Source organism: Lemur catta, chromosome 12 (genome assembly GCF_020740605.2).
Source record: "Lemur catta isolate mLemCat1 chromosome 12, mLemCat1.pri, whole genome shotgun sequence".
In the NCBI taxonomy this organism is placed as follows: Eukaryota; Metazoa; Chordata; class Mammalia; order Primates; family Lemuridae; genus Lemur; species Lemur catta.
In genome coordinates, this window is record NC_059139.1 from 85,642,383 (window position 1) to 85,663,885 (window position 21,503).

Here is a 21,503-nt window from a genome sequence, read left to right on the forward strand (position 1 = left end):
GGAAAGACGGCAAAGACAAAAGCACATACTTTGTCTTATTTAGCTGGTTAAGTCTTCCTACTGCTGTCAACACGTGACAGTGTGGAAATTTCAGCTCAAAAGCTGCTTTATGATGAGTATAAAACTGACCCCCAAATTTCAATTAATCATAGCAGTTGTACTTTCTCTGTGAACAGTTCAGAAAATGCATTCCTAAATACCTGAGGGCAGCTCGGATTATTTGACCCCCCTCTTCCTCCCCAGGTGAGCTCCAGAGGCTACTCCAAGTTAAACCCAGGGTCTTTGTGACTGGGGAATAGAGAGATCAGTATCCTGGAAAAGAGAAAATATCCATTCCTCTGCTTCAAACCATTCACTCTTCCCGTCCTTAAATGCTCAGAATCAAGTCTATTTTCTGGGCCTAGAACACTGTCTGGCAAAAATGTCCACATCCAATAACTGAGAGTCAGTTTACTGAGCAACTTCCACAACTGAAGATACAACATGAATGCTGGTGGACTGCACAGGTTGACTCTATTCACACTGATGGGGAAGCAGAATCAGACTTCCAGACTGAACAAATAAGAAGCAATTATGGGTCCAGCATGGTGGCTTATGTCTGTAAATCTATCACTGTGCGAGGCCAAGATGGGAGGATCACTTGAAGTTAGGAGTTCAAGACCAACCTGAGCAAGAGTTAGACCCTGTCTCTACTAAAAATAGAAAAAATTAGCTGGGCGTGATGGCATGCACCTATAGTCCCAGCTACTGGGGAGGCTGAGGCAGGAGGATCACTTGAGCCCAGGACTTGGAGGTTGCAGTGAGCTATGATGATGCCACTGCACTCTAGCAGCTGGAGCAACAAGAGCAAGACTCTGTCTAAAAAAAAAAAAAAAAAAAAGCAATGTGGACTAGACATTCTTCATAAGCTATATAAGTGCAAAATAATTTTTTTAAGAGGACTAGAATTGGTTCAAACTGGCTGGTTATTCTTGGCAGAAGTGGGATTGGTTGTTGCTTTCTTCTTTTTAAATGAATTAGATAAATACTCAGAAATTGATTGAGCTTGCAAATCAGGCTGCTGGAAAGAGAATAAACAAGCAGCCGTAAATGTGTGTGAAGATATCTCATTAAAGAGACAGCCAAGTTACCTGGCTGCAGCCTGGCCATTTGACTTACATGATTGAACCAGCTGCCAAGTAGGTAGCCTACATAGGCTGCTGGTTAAGTGGCAGGAATTACAATATAAACAGCTTTTTTCTACATATTTTTTTCCTACCTCTTGAACAACCCTAAAATGTTAATTATATTGAGAAACAAGAAGAAAAAGGAAAAAGTTTAAAAAATTAATGTGATTTCTAGACAGATATCATTTATAACCCATTCGAATAAGCACGTTTGCAGGAAAAAATAGGGGTTTTTTTCTACATATGAATTAAGTGAAATTTGTTATACAAATTTACTCATCATATGTATCTAATAGTTGTTACTGTTCCCTTTAAAAATGCAATCCACAAGGGCAAAGATGTGGAAACAACCCAAGTGCCCATCAATACATGAGTGGATTAATAAAATGTGATATATGTATACCATGGAGTACTGCTCAGCCATAAAAAATGGTGATCTAATATCTTTTGTAACAACCTGGATGGATCTGAAGACCATTCTTCTAAGTGAAGTATCACAAGAATGGAAAAACAAACACTACATGTACTCAATACTGAATTGGGACTAATCCATCAACACTTATGTGCACATACGGCAGTAAAACCCAATGGAGATCAAGTAGGTGGGAGCAGAGAGGGGGGGATAGGCAAATTCACACTTAACGGGTACAATGCACACTATCTAGGTGAAGGGCACACATAATTTTGACTCAAACTGTACAAAAGCAAATTATGTAACCAAAACGTGGGCACTCCAGTAATATTCTACAATATTCTGAAATTTTTTTAAAAAATAAGTATTTACTAGCTGAAATTCAATCACATTCATCTATAGGCAAAAAATTGGTCTTTTTCATGTGTTCCGTAATTCTGACACAGGCACAGTAAAACAGCTTCCCAAATTCAGAGCCTCAAAGTCACTTTTGCCATTTCTTTCACCCTTACCTCTAATCATAGCCCTCCTCCCAGTGCTCCTGGAGTCACTCATTCACATTCCTCTTAGGTCCAGTCACAGCATCCAAAGCAGGTCTGACTGATTCCTCCCTGTACAAACTCATTGTGCACATTCCTGAGATAGTAATCTTTACATACCCAGTTTCTGGTTACATCTCTTACTCAAATGGCTTCAGTGACTCCCTAAAGCCTACTAAAAAAGGCCAAGTCCTTTGTAAGTATTCCAGGAAGGCATTAGAGTCCACACTGTGATCTGACCTCAGCTTCTCCCACACTCTTCCCCATTGCTCCCCTTCAAATCCTGCTATGCTTCAGACAGTGAGACCCCACCCCACTCCCACCCCGCCAGCCCTCTTTCTCTAGCCTCATCTGCTGTATCCACCGCCCGGAGATGCTTCTTTTTCTATGACCAGCCTCCTCAACTACAGCCATGAATTAATTACTTGTCAATTCCATCTTGCCTCCTTCGGCTGTCTGCTCAGATTCCATCTCCTCAAAAAGCCTTTGTTGAAACCCAAAATAGTCATGACCTCTGTTTCACATTCATCTGGAATCTGTTTCTACTTTGTAGTGTTTACAACACACACAATTAATTAAACATTTGCATAATTACATGTCTAATTTTGCTTCTGCCACAAGACAGCAATCATCATAAGGGAAAAGACTGTTTCCTAATTTTTTTCTCTGTATTCCCAGCAACTGGGAATACAATAATCATCTCTCCTGTTTACTGTCTATGCACAATTTTTCAGTAGTTCTCAAGCAGAATGTACACTACAGTAATAAGTCGAGACGTGTGTGCCTTATCTGCAGCCTTTATGCTTTATGAACCTTTTTCTCCTTGACAGTACCGGCACAAATCTGTACAGCTAGTGCTCAGTAATTTTTTTTTTAATCTAGCTCAATGGAAGAATCATTAAATGAATTCTTTTTTTTCCACACTGAAAACCCACATGTAAAAACTAACCTTTCGTAAATTGGGTAATTAGCTCTGACTTCAAATAATTTTTTTAAAAATTTGATGTGCTCATTTTTATAATATCTAAAATTTTTATGTAAGCATATTCTAGATAATCTGCCTTATACCTGGGTCCTGCTTCATCATTTTAGCACCTGTTGTGCTCGTCTTTTCTACAACACTGAGACTCAATGGTTCTCTTTATTTGTCAGGGTAAATGACAAAAGCACAGATGTGGGCTTAATATACAAATACTATTTTCTTGACAAATGAAGGTTAGATGGATATCAGTGAGCACTCGAAAAACAATGGTTATGAATCTATTTCAATGAAGAAAAGCAGAGGACATTTTGAATTATCCCTGAGCATATGGCGGCACAGGCATGCCAAACGTGAGAGAACCTGCCTTGTAGCAGTTGGTTTCATATTTATATTTTGAGCAATGATTCAGTTTCAGCAAACAGTATCATCTGTCATAGTAAAGCAATGTTTCTGAATAAAATTTTATGTTCTCTTTTAATTTTATCTGCATTTGATCAGTAAGAGTATTTTGGAGATTATGGTGGGGGGGTGGAAATTATGGAAGACTACTCCCCACCCCCAGCCACCAGTTGGCAGGACTAGTGGGCAGGACAGCAGAAACATAATATTACTATACTATTTGATATTAGATGTAATTTTTCATGTTGTTTTAAACCAAGAAACAAAATTTAGTCATCATTTTTCATTCTTCCACATTCAACAACATTATAAAAGGGGATAATATATTTATTAATAAGCATAAAATGCTTGAACATTTTAAAATATTGATAATAATGAAAAACAAAAATAATCTAAAACTACATTATGGAGAGGAATAATCATTTCTTTTTTGATTAAAAGAAGTCATGCATTTCTCAACTTTGAGAACGTTGTTCTCACCTGCCAAGCATTTTCACCCTGCCTTTTAGGAAGGCATCCCACTCTTCTCTTGGGAAACCACTCTCCTCTTCCATGTGGTTCTGGTAGAACTATAAATCGTGCTGCTTGCCTTATCTAAGGTACAACCACATTATTTACACATGATTTACCTTAGATCAATCATATTCTCTCTCCCAGGAATTTCAATATTGAGTGGAGAGTTATGAAGAGAGAAGATAGATAGAACTGAGTTATTTCCTACAAAAATAACTACAAGCTCTCACTATTGAGACCCTTTGAGCTACAGTGGCTGTCTGTTCTTTCCTGAATCTTTCTTAATCCTATCATTTTATAAGTAATATATTATCTTATAAATTCCTTTTCTTTTTTTTTTTTTTGGCTGAAGTTAATCAATATCAGTTTCTTTTGATTACCACCAAGAATCTTAACCAATACACTAATCCAAACAAAACTAACTCAAACTCACACAAAATTTAAAGTAGAATTTGAGAAATTTAGAAAGGTGCTAAGAGCTTACAAAAGGATAAGGAAGATGAAAGCAAGACTGCAAAAAATTTTTGTCCTTTCTTTGACTGGTTATAAGTTTTGGATTTACTTATTAATGTATTTTTATTTATTTATTTATTTTATTTCAGGATGTTATGGCATTCAGCTCTATAATGTATCACACCTGACTAAATGTTTCTCAAAAGCAAGATCCAAGTCTTATTCATGTGGTGTTTCTAGCATCTCACAGAATGCTTGGAACACATAATAGGTGGTCAATAAATATGTTTTGAACTAAAAAGTTTCACCTCCAAGGTTCACAATTATAATAGTATGTCAATAAACAGTTTTTAAAATTCATGGAGTTTATTGTAAAAAAAAAAAAAAGGCACCGGTGAGTTTTCCAGTGACTGGAGAATAACTGCTAATATTACTACCATGAACATCCTTCAGTCTACAGTAAGGTGCTCTAAGTTCGAAAATGGTTTTTACTTTTGTATGTCCAGAGCTGAAAATCGTCTGGTATATAGCTGTCACTCAGTAACTGTTTAGTAAATTAATGTAGACTGAGATTAGATCTATCACTCTAGAACTTTCATGAAATAAATTAATGTGATTTGCATTTGAAAACACCTTTTGAACACACATACGGTTCTGCCCAAAGAGATCAGACTATCTCTGTTGCTTAGCAAGCTTCCTCCTTAAGGCTAGTAGATCAGACAGCAGCACCGGTTATTCCAATTGTCTATACTAGGTCTATGAGGTGTAAGGTGAGAAACACTGAGCACTGAACATTAAATTAATTGGTACTACAAATTCTGTCAGGAGTACTATCGTCAACATCATTATTCAGGTATTTTAAGTCCTTTTTGCTGAAGCACATGGTATAGAAGAGACCCTTTAACATATGCACCTGTGACCTAGCTTGTAATCTGGAGCATTAAGTACCAGCCAGGCTTGTCCTTATATCTCCCCACTCCATCCCTTATGCCACCTCTCCTTAACTCTGTTGGCAACTCAGCAGAGTTGAGGCTTGGTCTTATGTAGATTATTTTTCACTTCAAGGGGATATTGGTGAAGAGCCTAAAGGTGGTGGTCCTAAAGACTGAATAAACATGTGGCAAGCATACCGCATTTCTCAACTCAGTGATGTTGCTATAGCTTGTAGAGCTATGGGAGTTGACATCTACAAGTACAAACTGAATTAGACTCCTTGTCCTGAGGTATTAGATTATCAAACAAACAAAACAAAAAAACTGACTTGGTTCTAGTTGTTTCTCTGCAATTCACTAGCTTTATGACCTTAATCAGGCTATTGAATCCCTCTGAACCTCAGCTGCCATGCCTATCCGTATATCCATCTCTCCACTTTGAGATGGAACTTTTTTTCTTTAAACGTATCAGACTCTCTCGTACATTCATACATTTGTACATGCTGGAAGTCTTCTTGCCTCCTGCTGATTGCCTGTGTAACCCTTTATTTAGTTAGCTGATACTCAATCAGTACTTTCTCCTAGAAGCCTCCCAGATTGTTCTAGTGGTTTCTCCCTGGGCACCCCATCCGGAACATATGATACCTCTCACCACACTACATCATTACTGCTTTTGTTGATCTGGTCATCTCAGCCTTGGAATAAGAGCTCTTTGAGAGTATGGACTGTGCTTATTCTTATGCTACTTTGATCACTTAACACCATGCCTGTGAATGTTTCGAGCTCAGTTTGTGAATTAATAAATAATGAATAAATGAATAAACAGACTCTGTTCTAATATTGGTTTTTTTATTATTCACTGGAATAATGTTTGGTCTCATTAAAATATAAAATGTAAATGAAGGAAAAAATCTTGCTGCATCCCTCCCTGACAGAATAGGACTACATGCAGGATTTATTGTTCTTCTAGTCCTAAGATCTGCCTAATTACAATGTTGTTATTCATATAGGCACAATTATGCTATTTGCAGTCAATTTGCTGTTAATATTTTCTTTTGATAATTGTGGAAGTTAAAGAAAAAATGAGCATCATTACCACCACAGAAATAATTATAATTGATTTTTGAATGATAAATGTACAGTATACAAGAATATAATTTAAGAGCAATTTATCAGGCACATTTTTTTCTGTTGATATATTAATTTCTATTGTTTTATTGGTAAAAACCATGCCAAATATTATATAACAGAAAAATATCAATATAACAATATCAATATCACTAATTTTTGGTTTTAAAACATATTTTGATAGACTTCTATTTCAAATAATTTTTACCATCAGTGTAGTAAAATCAAAAATATATTATTTGAAGCCTGAAAAGAAACCACTTACCAGGAAGGTTTTAAGTATTTGTTATTGGTTGGAATTTTGTACCATAACAAATAAACAAGGCGTATCATTCACCCTAAAGTTTGTTTGTTTCATCATCCCTCTATATTTTATTTTACAACTGGAAAATAACATGCTTCATGGTCTAATCCTAAACTGCACTGTTTCCAATATCTCAAAGATGCATATATCTGAAAACCAAGAATGTGTTAAAAAATACAATTTTATTTTTGACAATAGTTAAAAATGGAAGAAAAAGAAGACTCGAAAATTTGAAATTCTAATTTTTTTCTTCTTTATCAATGCAGGTAACATTATGATGACCAAAGTTCTAAAAGTTAGGTAGGCCTTATAAATTCCAAACAAAGCAATTCATAAGGAAAAAAAAAGAAAGAAGATAAACAACCAAAAAGTTTATTTCTTACAATCATGATATTTTTCAGGAGCTGAATAATAAAATAGATGCTATCATCTAGATAACCTCTAAAAGGCAGTGTATGTAAAGAAGTTTTCAATTATCATCTGCTCTTTTGCCTTGTGTACTATCTTTGTAGCTATTTATTTTCATTGTTTCATATTTGTTCCTTAAAATTTATCCTAAAATCAGTGGATTTAGGGATTAAATATATTTTTTTCTAAGATTTGGGACAGCTCAAGGCAACTACAAATTTTAGGGGAGATATGAAGGCAGGAAATCTGATTGTTCATCTTATGCAAAAAGAAAAATTAAGAATTAACAACTAAGGATACAGTGAGTCATCACTTTATAGCAGAATTTAAGTGACAAGTACAGCTCAAAATATCACTAGGTTGCCACCTAAAGAGAATTATGACATCAATTTGAGAATAAAAAGCTCACATTGCCTCTTCTGAACAGTTATCAAAGGATGTTGTTAAGTTACAGAAATTACAGCCTCATCACTTGGCTTTCACAGTTCTCATAGCTACCCTCTTGGCTCCCCAACAAGAGAACTGGTTTACATAATTGAACGTGTTATTTAGACCCATTGCTAATAAATTTTTTTAATATAATGATGAAAATCATAACCAGGAACCCCTCATTAATTACTTATATGCAAATTTTATATATTCTTGAACCAGGTAACCAGTTTTAGTTTAATTTATTTTCACTATTATTTTTGCACTATTATTTAAAATAATAGCTGTTATTTAAGCAGTGTTTAACCCAGCACTATGCCGAGAATATTGTAGAAATTATCTCATATAGTCTTTACAATGACCAAGTTAAACAGGTGCTATTATTGTTTTCATTTTATATTTGAGAGAACTGAGGCTTAGCAAGAATTTCTAGAACTGGTTAGTGGCAGAAACTGATGCCTTCCCAGATCTATCCGATTCCTGAATCCACACTGAGCCACAACCTACACTGCTTCAATAAAGAACATGATCATACCATTTAAAATCTCATTTTAATGACTACTTGTTTATAAAATTTTTCATTTTATCTTGTTAACTAAAAACAGAAAAATGAAATTCCTGAAATGCGGGAAAAAGACATTTGCTTTATAGAGCAAAACTGTTGTTACACGTTGATCTTAAATTCTACTGATCCTTGAGAATATTACCATTAGCAATTCATATCAGATTGATAAATATCTTGTACCAAAGATCAGAGCAAGTTTTTTCTGTTCAACTCAGCTTATTGTATAGAAATAAAATGCTTTATTAAAACAGATAAGCACAATAATTACTAAACTATAGACATGTAATTTAGAGTAGAAAAGAGAATATCATATGATCAAATCTCAGCAAAAACTTTAACAAGTTCAAATACTGCATGGTTCAGTATATTATTCTCTAAGTTTGATGGTATCCAGTACATTCTAGATCTCTGAAATCATACTCAGCTCTTCCCCTGGGCTTCCCTGGATTCTCTAATTTACAATTTTTTTTAAGATGGCTTTACATCAAAAGCATCTTCAATTATCCTCCTGAGGACTTTTGAATTCTATCTAGCGGCATTTTTAGAACATATATGAGAATATAACCTTGACTGTTAATGCAGTATCCCATTTGCCTGCCTATTTCCATATCTGCAGAAATGAAATAAGAAGTGCCATGAAAATCTTGTTTTCATAAAATTCTATGATGGTCTTTTGTTTACTAATTAATATCCTAAATAGCCTTTTTTCCCATTTTGAGAAATTTTATCTCTTTTTTCTGCCTACAAATAGTTAAAATGCCACTACTGTTAGCAGACAATGTTTTACATTCAGGATTTCCATAGAAATAATATACATTTTTAGGAGATCATTTCCCATTTGTTTAGACTGTAGTATCTTAATTTATATTTTAATTTAAAATATCAGCTTTTTAAACAGAAATTTAAGTGGTTTATCTGTATTTGTCTAAGAATTCCACACACTGAAAACTAAGATTCCAACCCGTGATCCTTTTACCAATCTGTAGTAGCCGCACCATTGCCAGACATCAAGACTGCAGACCTTTATGGCAAAGTACTCAGGAGTTGGAGGGATACCAACAGCCAACAGCCCTCTTTCTTGAAGAGAGTCATTTTAACAAGATATATCAAGTTAATAATAGGAAGGGTAGTATATGGACAAGGCAAAAGTTATGAAAATTCTGTAAGAATTACTGAGGTTCAAAAACTGTAATATAATTGTATGATAATTGAAAGTTCACTGTAGTCTCAAAAGAAGCATCAAAATTAAGCCAATCGAAGTTACTATAACTAATCCATAGCTATTACTGAAGTAAAAAAAAAGAATAATCTCATATTAAAGGATAATATTTTCAGGCATAACTGAAAGCTAATGTTTTACTAAATGCAACATTGTAAAGATTAACTTTTATAAACCAAGCCAAGAAACAAAATGTGCTACATTTTAAGTAATGCATAATATTTATAGATTTTTCTCCCACTTAAGTATGTGCTTTACTCTGTAAGGACAATAAATACCAAAAGGCTGAAAAGATTTGTAAATGCTTCTTAAAAGGCTTTCTAGACATTTTTTTGAGCCAGAAATATTAAGAACCCTGTAAAATAAAGCAAAACTGAAAGTAAGTAGGTCTATCTAGAATGCTACATCATAATAAACTTGAGGAAAAGCATATTCATTCCATTTAACAGGTAAAAAAAAAGAATACAGTAGAATTAGGTGAAGTTTTGAGCTTTGTTCACTCTAAGCTCCTTCATTGTGTGAATTTGTGACTTTTTTGTTTACTGTGGGGAAATGAAAGCGCTTGTTTAAATAAAAGTTGAATTATTTCTTTTGTTTTTATTTTGAACATAGGTTTCCACTTTATTTTAAAAAAATGCCAAATTATAAATACCCTAAATATAAATTAGATTATACTAGAGTATTCTAAACACAAGTAGTTTGATATCAAAGGTCAATATTGCCATAATACAGAAGCAACTAAGACACAACTCTATACTTAAAATTTGTGTGATTTACTATATATAAAAGATATCTTACTACACAAAACTCAGTGGGAAAATAACATAGGAAGACCTACATAGTAAAACTGAGAATTACAGAATTAGCCAGCACCTGGTAATGGTGAGTACTGACTGAAAACTGTTTCAGGGAAGGAATCCAAAGATACCAATTATACCTTTAAAAGCTTTGTCACAAAAATTGACAGACAGTAGCTGAGGGGCAAATTAGAAAGCAGAGCCTCAGGCACTCTATTCTGCTTGTAAGAAATCAAATGTATGTCCAATGAAACTAAAATGTATACAGCTTCAATACAGCAAAGGGACTGGCAAAGTCACAAAGAATCATTGTCAGAGATACTCAGCTCATACACACAACAGTCATAATCAGAAATCCATCATCTTCCACACCACTACCCACCCAGAGGACGGAAAGCTGGGGGGGTTGGGGAAGGGAGTGAAGACAAAAATCCTGCCTGCCTTCAGTTAATGAAAGTAGGATTTGGATTGAGTACTCAATATTATCACTCTGAATTCTATTGGTAAGTATTTATTCCTCCTTCTTACGTGGTTTGTTTAGTCTGCCTTTTCCTTACTTTTTTTCTGTTTTTTCCTTTTCTGGTTGATTTCTGACTACATTCAATTATTTATATAATAGTACACTGTTCATGACTATCATGATGATCATCAGTCCTTATGGGGTCTCTTGAGTTTTGTATTTCTATTATATTCTATCTTCATCAATTATTCTCAGCCCCATTCATTTATTCCCTTCAACAAAACTTCCAAGTGTTTAGTTGCATACAGATTTATCTATGAAATGTAATAGTGACCGTAATTTATAATTTAAATGATGATGTTCAATAAATTTTCTCTTTCTTACTCTTTCCATTCAAATTATATTCCTTGGTATTTATGTCGCTACACAATCCAAGGTCATTCCTTTTGTCCTCTACATACTATCCCCAAGTATGCTTATGGCACGTTTACTTACCTCTAGCAGCAACAAGCTTGTGCATATTAGCCTCCTTGCACACTTGTGAGAGCGTGTCTCAGGGATAGCTATCCAATAGCAAAATGACTATGCTGTTCAATACGCACATATGATTTTCTCTACTTAATGCCATGTCAGTTTCACTCTCACAAATGATTGTACCAATCTAAACCCCACTAGTTATACACAAGGACTCCATTTGCCTGCATCCTAACCAGCCATTGATTTTATTTAACTTTGTGGTTTTTGCTGATTAGATGGATATGTAGTGATATTATATTGCATTTTCTGATTACTGTATAACTATACAGTAAACTAGTTCTCTCCCTCTAGCTCTACATAATCTGAGTTTTGTCCCATTTTTCATAAGTATTATGTTTAACTTGTGTCTTCACCAGTAGTCTGTTTTTTTCTTTGTCCAAATAACTAACTTTTGGTTGTGTTAATTGTCTCTACTTTTTGTTTGCTTCCTGTTACATTAATTTCTGTATTTCTCTTTATTATTTTCCTCCTTCTACTTCTTTTGCCTTTATTCTGTGATTCTTTTTCTTACCTCTTAAAATATTTGACTGCTTAATTTTTTAAGTCTATCTTCCATTCTAATGTAAGTTTTTAAGATTGTAGATACCCTTCTAAATACCACATTAATAGCAACCTAAAAAATTTTTATGTCGTGGTTTTAGTAGTAAAGACTACTGCTAAAAACACTCGAGTTCAGATTATAGAGTGGGTGCTATCAATGCTCAGAAATTCAGTGAGGTTTGTATTATGTCCGATATGAAACATGAACTACTTAAATAAATTTTTTAAATATGTTTAAAAAGAATACATTCTTCAATATTTGGATTGAATGTTATGTATATGAATCTGATCAATTTTTAAAAGGAAGCTTTTCAAATTATATTTAGTTTTACAGGGTTTATTATATATATAATGGAGATGTTTAAAAATATCACAATATGATGGTAAATATGTCACTGTATCCTTGTAATTTTATAAAAATTTTTAGACTAAGTTATTCAGTTCACACAGGTTTAGGATTATTGCATCTTCCTGGGATATAGAAATTTTTACCATTATCTAGAGATTTTCATCATATATACACATACATACATACATATGATCAGGGGGGAGAGAGAAAGTTTTAGATAGGTCTCTTATAAAAAAACATAAAATCTTATTCTTAATCCTGTTTGACAATCTTGTTTTTTACTTTCATCCTTTTACATTTATTGTAATTTATTGTTTTTTTTATTTTATCATATTACAGGGATACAAATGTTTAGGTTACATGTATTGCCTTTGCCTCACTCAAGTCAGAGCTTCAAGTATGTCTGTCCCCCAGATGGTGCGCAGCACACCCATTAGGTACGTATATACCCATCCCCTCCTCCTCCATCCCATTCATCTGACACCTGATGAATGTTATTACTATACGTGCACTTAAGTGTTGATCAGTTAATACCAATTTGATGGTGAGTACATGTGGTGCTTGTTTTTCCATTCTTGGGATACTTCACTTTGTAGAATGGGCTCCACCTCTATCCAGGATAATACAAGAGGTGCTAGATCACCATTGTTTTTTGTGGCTGAGTAGAACTCCATCAGTATACATATACCACATTTTATTAATCCACTCATGTATTGATGGGCACTTGGGTTGTTTCCATATCTTTGCAATTGTGAACTGTGCTGGTATAAACACTCTAGTGCAGATGTCTTTTTTATGGAATGTCTTTTGTTCTTTTGGGTAGATGCCCAGTAATGGGATTGCTGGATCAAATGGTAGTTCTACTTGTATCTCTTTGAGATATCTCCATATTGCTTTCCACAGAGGTTGTGCCAGTTTGCAGTCCCACCAGCAGTGTATGAGTGTTCCTATCTCTCCACATCCATGCCAACATTTATTGTTTTGGTGCTTTTTGATAAAAGCCATTCTCACTGGAGATAAGTGATATCTCATTGTGGTTTTGATTTGCATTTCCCTAATTAGAGATGTTGAGCATTTTTTCATATGTTTGTTGGCCATTAGTCTGTCTTCTTTTGAAAAGTTTCTGTTCATGTCCTTTGCCTACTTTTTGATAGGGTTGTTTGATTTTTTTCTTGCTGATTTTCCTGAGTTCTATATAGATTCTAGTTATCAGCCCTTTATCAGATGTGTAACCATGCGAATATTTTCTCCCATTCCTTAGGGTTGTCTGTTTGCTCTCGTGATAGTTTCCTTGGCTGAGCAGAAGCTTTTTAATTTGATCAGGTCTCATTTATTTATTTTTGTAATTGATGATATACTTTAGTTTATTACTATCATTCACATTTTACCATTTGCCTTGCTTTTAAAGTTTATCTTCCTTCGTTTCTTTCTACTTTCATATTGATTGGGAGATATTGTTCCTTTGTCATTCTACAAGTTAATAAAACACACTAACTTTTTTCTTTTTGTGGTTGCCCTAGATATCTTAACATGCATACTTAACAACATCTAAATTTAATCATCTTTACTTTTCCCTCAAGCAGCATACAAACACTTAATGATTTAACTCTGTTAATTCTTTGCCAATTTATATTATTTTTATCCAGTATTTTAGTTTCATTTTTTTACTTTAACCTTATAAGAAATACATTATTTTATTACTTTATAAAGTCACTACTAATTCAGACATGTGTATATATTTTCCAATATCTTTGCTCATATTTCTTTCCTTTATTTTTGGCCTGTGTAGATTACTTTTTCTTGCACTTGGACAGTGATAGATTTTAAAACATTTTTTTAGATATTTTATCTATATTTTATCTAGCATCTTTAGTTATTTTAATCTGGAGGGTCTTCCAGAGTAATTAGTCTTTTGTCTGACTGAAATTAAGCGTTTTTAACTTCTTTTCATTGTTCAGATAAATTTTACTTAAAAACCATATGCTAATTTTAACATACTCTTTGATTCAATTAGCTAATATATCCTCTAAGACTTTTGCATTTATATTTATAATTGGAATTGGCCTAAAATTTTGTACAACCATATCTAGTTTTGCTACGAAATTTTACTAGCTTCACTACATTCTTGTCTTCCACAGAGCCTATTATTTGAGCCATGAGAAGGAAAAATACAAACCTAAAATAAGCAGCCAAGTGAGGAATAGATAGAAACTTCAGGAGGTTTGGCAGTTTCAATGGTGCTATGACACAGAAATAAGCCAATATTTGCAAAAAAAAAATTCTTCTGCTATTCCCAATTTAATGTTCTTGCATATAAAATGTGATTTCTGCAATCTGTTAGCTTTTTAGGAATATTAAATGTTCAATAGTAGAAACATTTGTCTGAAACATTTACCCTTGAACAAACTAGGAAAGACTATTAAAATTTATGTTTGACTACGCTCATGGAATGAAAGTATAAATCTGGGCAAATAGGTACTTGCAAAGTATGACATTTCCATTTCTTAAAAAAAATAGTACCAACCTAGCTTTTAGAAGAGTTCTAACACTTTCAGCTGGTACTCACAGAGGTATAGGCATGACTTAGCATAGGATTCCTTTTCCCTGTGTCGGACACAGTATCTGGCATATGGCAGTTACCATCATTCATATCCTTTTATTGTGATAGCATCCCTCCCTTCTTCCCTAGCTTTGGAATTCTGATCAAGAAACTACTGTATTATTCTTACTGTTAAAATATTGTGAACATACTAGTACTTGCTCAATCTATACTTCTTTCACCCACAGACAAAAAAATATTTTCTTAACCTCAGTTTGTCCTTTTCCAGGGGGAAAAAAAGTCCTTGGTCATATGACATGACATAATATATTAATAACTCATTGATTAGTCTTTATTAGGTCACAACCAATTCGTTTGGCAAGCACGAAGCAATTCTGCGGGAAGTGATAAATAGAAATAATGGTACAAAATTATGATTGTGATTAAAAATATTTTCTTCATGGTCAAAAAAGAATTAAATGAGAATACAATGAATATTAAATAGATTTAAAATGTGCTTTCTTATTATTACTGATTGATACATGATCATAGAATTACATGATTAATTATATGAGAAGTACAAATAAAAATAAAACTACAGAATAAAACTAGCTGCTGAAGTGGTAAATACAAACCTCATACTCACTTAGAAGAGAATTCTGGAAATCATCCAATAACTTTAACTCTGATTTCCTTTCTCAGATGACTTTTATTAGATAAGTGGAAAAAAAACAACTCACTTGGAAACAGATCAAAACATTAAAAAAAAAAATAGTGCCAGGGAATTCATGAGGAAGTAGAACTGTCTGATAAGGAAAAAATATGAACAAAAAAAATAGAGAATTGATTATGTGCCCAAATATTTAACCTTGAATAATCATCATGTTATATTAACACTATTAAGAACTAATGGATGAATCTTGCTATTGGTTAGCTGGCTTGATGTAATTGTCTCTCAATAAATCAGATTCCTAAAGCCAATTTCTATTTGTGGGTAAAAATAAGCATTCTTCGTCTTTGTCCCAGTCAAGGAAGCATCAAGTGCTTAAATAAGAGATATTAAAAATTCTCATTGACCATATCTGGTCACATGATATAAGCACCAACCCTTTTATAAACTAGATTGTCATTTTTTTTTCATTTATTTTATTTACAGGTAGAAGCACAGATCAAAAGTAACACCAAAGTCCATGATTGTGTACTCAAAAAGTCAGATGTCAGACATTCTAAGTATATTTTTTTAATTAACTATAATTAATATCCCCTCATTACCATCATCTTCCATTCTCTAGATACTGTAGACAACCAGAATTAAGCAACCTTTTACTCCCAAATGTATTTGTATTGAAATTCTTTTGAGGCAGTAGAATGTGGCAGTTAAGAGTATGGCTTGGGCCATACTATCCCTGTTCAATCAGTGGCTCCAACATTTACTTACTATGTGACATATTTTGGTTAATTACTTAAACTCAACCTGCTTCAGTTTCGGAAACTATTGGGAAACTGTTTTTTCTTAATAATGGTACCTCCCTTACAAGGTCATTTTGAGGGTAGAATAAATTAAAACATATCAAGTGGCTAGAACACTGGTACTTAGTAAACAAATGTTACTGTGTCATTACCACTGTGATTACTAATATTCGTTACTGTTGAATACTTTTATTCATTACTATTATTATTGTCTTTAATCTTTAACTTTTCTCGCTTTTCATCCTTCCTGGGAGATAAAAATAGTAACATTTTGAGGTTGTTGTTGCTGTGGTTTAACCACACAACCTGCTGATTCTGAGATAATTCATCCTTTCTCTCTATGCCTGGAGCTTATATCAAGCTAAAGCCCCCTCATTTTTTAATGTGAAAAAGATATACATAATGAATAAATAAAGGATGTAGCTAATCTTTCACAACTAACTTTCAGCAGAAAAAGATTATTAAATTATCTTCCATATAATTCATCACTGTCCTATATTTTCTGAAAAAGCAAAGAGATGTCCTTGATCCAGATAGCTTCATAGGACATACTTGATTAGTTCCTAAGGATACATATGAAATGTCAAAGAAATATTACTACTAGACATTTTAGTGCCTTAATGAGATCCTTTTATTCTCCCTTCTTCTGTTCTATCGCCTTTCCTTTATGGACCCCAATTGCTTATTACTTTGGCAACAAGAGATGATGACACTGATGTGATTACAAAGTCTCCAGACTAAAATTCAAGTTCTTTAGCAGGTGATAAAATTGTCAAAAACTAGTTATAAAAAATATGTTTAATCTTTTCCTCCAGTTCTTTGCTCTAAGGACTCTCCTATAGGCTAACTGTACTACCGCCAAGTCCCAACCAGGAACTTGACTTTAGAATTATGAGAAAGAGAAAAAGAAAGGAGTACGCACTTGGAAACCATATGGACTGAGCTAGCTTACCTCATACAGTTTCTGTAGTTTCACAGAATTCATATGGATAGTGCCTAGTGTAGCGTTTGGCAAAAAGAACTCAGTTAACACTAATTTCTTTTCTTGTCTCTTTTATCTTGAAGTCTCACTTTTGTATCTTTGTTTGTGCTCTAAATTTTGGATCTCTTCCAACTGTCAAAAATCTTATTTATCCTTCTTATCCAGCTCATGTCACCTTCTTAACTAAGCCTCCTAATATCACTATTAAAAAAATTTAATTCTTTAGTTCTTCAAGAGTAAACAATGGTGATCTAGCACCTCTTATGTTTACTTGGATAGAGCTTGAGCCCATCCGCCGAAGTGAGGTACCACAAGAATAGTAGAATAGGCACCACATGTACTCGCCATCAAACTGGCACTTACCGATCAACATTAAGGTGCTCACACAGTAATAATATTCTCTGGGGGTAGAGGGGTTGGGGGTGGGTAAACTCACAACTAATGGACATGTTGAATGTTGTAAGGGGAGAAAGGGCACATCTCAAATCATGGTGGGGATGTGGCAAAGTCATAACATGTAAACAAAATGTTTGTACCCCCATAATTTCCTGAAATAAAAAAAAAAAAATTTCTGAAAGAGTAAGTGACTTGAACACAGTGAAAACTCAAATATTTTTTTAAATGAACAATTTAAAACTGGAATGGTGAGTTTGAGTATGAGGTCAGTGATACTGTCATTCATAAAGATCCAGCTTGTGCTGGGTATAAATCAAATAGACTGTATCAAACAAAACCAAGAGTCTAATATAATCGAGGACAAGTACATAACGAAAGCACAAACTTTTGACTACTTACTGGGAATCTCAACTTGAACCTTTAGCCTTTGAGAATAAAACCAAAACAGAGAACTAGTTCTAAAAATGAAGAGTGTATGGTCCGTAGACTGTGACTTTGGTTTTCTCGAAAACCTTTCTATTATTCTGTAGCTAGAAGGTATTTGTTTAGACTGGGAAATATTATGTATACCGACTGAACTTCTACTAGAATGACCTGATAGCATTCGGAGCTCCATGGTCACATAATTATTGTGGCCATACATCTCAGTTTGACTAGGACAGTCCTGATTTACAACACAAACAATCCCATACCCTGTTAAAGGAAAACTGTGATGTGGTACTCAGAATTTCATTACATTGTCCTAATAAAATATCCTCGTAACAGAGTTTTATTAATTTTTACTAAATTTTTTGGTTTTGACTTTACATTTTAACTGAATATTTATTGCAAAGTAATAAAAGAAGACAATCTACTGAATTTTGTTTAGATATAAGACCTCTACTTTTCTTTTAAACAATAGACTATTTATATTTTTATCTATAGTCTTTAAAATATGAATACCACCCACAACCCTAGTCTCCTCCTCTATTCTGGAGATAACCACTACTGTTAGTTTGGCATGAAACCATTCACACAATTTTATATTTATTATATTTATCTATATATATACACAGCAGTATAAAAAAGAGTATTGTTTTTCAATTGAGTAGAGTGTTTACATAAATAGCATCATACTGTTGGACTAATATTTCAATTTCATTTTTCTATTCAACATTTTATAAATGGTTATTGTTGAGGTAAAGGAAAGTGATTCATTTCTGTATGTTGGCCCTGTATCTTTTAATCTCGATGAACTCTCCAATACATACTATCAGATCATTAACCTACTCTTTTTAATTCTTGAGTAATTTTGGTCATTTATATGATCTTATAAATTTATAATTTCCTCTAGAGGTTATAATTTAACTTCATAAAGTTTTTAACCACCTTTAAAATTCCCTAAAATTATTTATGCTTTCTGCTTTTTTCTTTATATTTACCAAAGGATTTTTTAAGTTTCTATTTTCAAAAAAATAATTAGATTCACTAATAAAATCTTCTGGAATTTTTGTTTATTTTGTATTCTTTAATATTTCTACTATCTTTATTAATTTTGGTAATAAAATTCTTCTAATATGGCAGAGATATATATTGTTTGCTTTTGTTTTTAGTCTCTTGGATTAATGCTTATTTTGTTTGTTTTCAATATTTCTTTTTTTGTGATGTATTTAAGTCATAAATTTTTGAGTGTACTGCTTTAATTACAAGTTTTGATATGTGATGCACATATTGGTGTTTGATTATGAACAGCTTATAATTAGCATTTATTCTTTATTTAATTTTTAATTTTTTTTATTTCAGCATATTGTGAGAGTACAAATGTTTAGGTTACATTTATTGCCTTTGCCCCACCTGAGTCAGAGCTTCAAGAGTGTCCTTCCCCTAGATGGTGCACACCACACCTGTTAGGTGTGTATGTACACATCCCCTCCTGCCCCCTCCCACCTGCCCGACACCAGATGAATGTTACTACTGTATATGCACTTAAGTGTTGATCAATTAAAACCAATTTGATGGTGAGTACATGTGGTGTTTGTTTTTCCATTCTTGTTATACTTCATTTAGTAGAATGGTGTCCAGTTGAACCCAAAAGTTATTTAGTTGTATGTTTTTGTTTTCCAGTTGTATACTCTTTTTTCTTTTTCTTTGTTTATTATTGACATCTAATTATACTATGATCATGAAATGTGATCTCCAGGAAAATAATTTTTGCTATTCATTAAGATTTACTCCAGAGTTTAAACATGAATGATTTTGAAAAACATTTCTATGTGTTTGAAAGAATTGTGTATTCTATATTTGGAGAAGAGAAAAATCATACCATTCTATTAGATTAAATCTAGTATTTGAGGTTGTAATTTTTAATAATCTTATTTACCTCTAATCTATTTAATCTATTCTTTCTAAGTGATGGATATTAAAATTTTACACTGTGATTATAGATTTTATATTTCTCAGGTTGTCTAATAGACTTCAAGAAAATTTGTTTGGTTCATAAAAGTTCCAACTGTTACATCTTCTTGTTCTTCTTGATGAATTGTTCTTATTATTGGGACATATTCCCCTGCTTATTATGTGTTATAATGAACATATATGTAATATCTTTTATAATAAGCATTTACCTGGGTTTAGGGGGTTTTAAATCATTCTGAGCTGCTATCTCTTTCAATAGGTGCATTTAACATATTCACACTTAAAGTGATTATTGATATACGTATTTGTACTTGCTGCTACTTCATTTTGTAGTTTTGTTTTTACTATGCTTTCTCTTTGTTTCCTCTTTTCTACTTATTCTTTTTCTTTTCTTTTTGGTTTTGATTTTTTTGTTCCTTTTCTATATTAGTTTTAAATCATACATTTTACTTCTAGTCATTAGTAGTAAATTTTATCATTTGTGCTTTTTAAAATATCTAGAGTTAATCAAGATGGACTTCCTTCCAATAGGACAAGACCATAATAGGATATTTCTATTTCATTCTTTCTCTTCGCTCTACTCCCTCAATGTCCTATGTTGATATAGTTTGAAATTTTCACTTCAGATTGTTATTAAGCATTTTAAAGATTCTATAGAGTTAGCAGTACATTTCCTAATTTATTTGCTCCATGTTGATTTTGAAGTTCCAGCGTTACCTCATTTGTTTTTCTTTTGCCAAAGTAATCCTTTAGTAATTTAATCTTATGATGCTTTACCCAGGAAATTAAATAATTTTATGTTTTGATATAATTTAGGATATATAGAAAGGCAATGTTTTGTCTTAATAATTTAGAAGATTATCATCTATATTAGTTACAGAACTTATCATTATAAGTACTTTATAAAATGTTTTTATTCCCATACTTTAGAAAGTAGCCATTTTCTATAGCTGCCACTTACTGTGAACAATTAACAAGTTTTAGTACTTCCAATTTTTCCATTCTCCTTATTTTCTTCTCTTATTATCAGATTTGGACTGATTACATAATTATTCATACTCCTTCAAATGTTCATCTTCAGAGTTTCTGAAATAATACTTCATTGTTTATAATTTTACCTGTCAGTTTAGATATCACCTAATATTGAAAGCGGAGATTGGCATGCTTATCTCACCTTACACCTACAATCCTATTCCATGTCCAGATACTGGTCAATTTTAAGATTCTTTCTATATTATCGAAGTCTATAACAACATCCTCTTCTATAACCATAATTCCTACAGCCATTTTATTTTGGTTCTACTTTTAGTTAGCTTCAATGCTCACTGCTGTTGCTTAAACCACTGTGTATCCATTTCCTGATCAGCAAAAGGTGATCCTTTATTACCAAGTTTTTCAACCTCAGCACCATTGATATTTCTTTTTCGCTCTGCCACACCAGTAAACTGCTTCTTGCAGAAATGATATGTCTGCAAGTTTTTTCCTTCAGCCCTTTTCTTAGCACAATATTGAAGGCACTTGCTAGTGACCCACTCGCAATATTGTTCTTCTACAAAAAGTGTCATATAGTTTTTTCCTCAGTGTACATAA